The following is a 1,215-nucleotide window of genomic DNA, read 5'->3' as shown; positions in this document are numbered from 1 at the left end:
ACACACATGCATACACGCGCAGACACATATGCATACACATGCACACACACACACACCCAGATACATATACGCACGCACACACACGCAGACACATACACGCACGTACACATATACATACGTGTATTTTTTGCATCTATACAAACGCGAAGGCACAAAGAAAAAATGATCATCTAATAATTTAAGAACTCAGTATGAATAACAACTGTGGAGCCGTGTGTGTGTGTGTGTGTGTGTGTGTGTGTGTGTATTTTTTTGTCATATTAGAATGAAACTGTCCCTAGTGACAGAGTCATTTTCCCATATCTCCTTTATTTACCAACTGATAAAACTTGATATTGGGTCAGGTTTATTTTTCTTATTTCGAGGCCCCTCGTATTGTGAGCCCCTAAACGTAGTTGGGGCCTAAAGCAGGCAGTGGCAGCGGTGCGGGCGGCCCACGGGCTCTGGCCCCACATTCCCTTCCCTGGGCCAGCTCGGGTGCCAGCCACGGCGGCCCCTGCTATGCCCAGGCTGCCCCCTTGCCAGACAGCGCACGGCAGAGCTGCACTCGGGCGAGTTGGAGTGTGAAGTTAAGGAGAAGGCAGGGTAGATTTGCCCCTTGTCCTAGATGAGCAGGGCTGGAAGGGACCTCCGGAGGCAGCATCAGCCCTGAGCAGAGAAAACCCTCACCTAAACTTGTAGTAAAACAACCATCGACCCTGCCACAGCACCAGACATCACACCCAACCCTGCCCTGGGGAAAGCAGGGGGGGTTAACGCCCATGGTTAAGGCACATTCAAGAGATCCACGGAAGAGGCTGTGTCCCGCGCTACAGAGAAAGACAACCCCCTCCAGGCTGCACCAGGTCGGGTAGGATTCCTTCCTGTCCCCAAATATTGCATCTGTCTGAACCTAAGTGGAGGGGCAAGAACTAGGATCGCCAACTCTGAATCTATTCCAGGAGGTTTCTGGAATGCCGACATGCCCGTGATGCAACACGACACGGATGTGCCTGCGTGTATCGGTTATGGATTACAGGGCATAGATTTTACATCAGGAAAGCGCACACGACTTCCATTTTAAAATCCCACCAGACTACCATCTGAATTGGGTTCTATATTTAATATTAATTTTAATGAATGACATCATTTATAGTTTCATAGTTTCTAGGGTCAGAAGGGACCTGAGCAGATCATCTAGTCCGACCCCCTGCCATGGCAGGAAAGAGTACTGGG

This window comes from Crocodylus porosus, unplaced genomic scaffold (genome assembly GCF_001723895.1).
Source record: "Crocodylus porosus isolate Cpor-Errol unplaced genomic scaffold, CroPor_comp1, whole genome shotgun sequence".
NCBI lineage: Eukaryota > Metazoa > Chordata > Crocodylia > Crocodylidae > Crocodylus > Crocodylus porosus.
The sequence above is the reverse complement of the archived record's forward strand: the minus strand, read 5'-3'. Positions refer to the sequence as shown.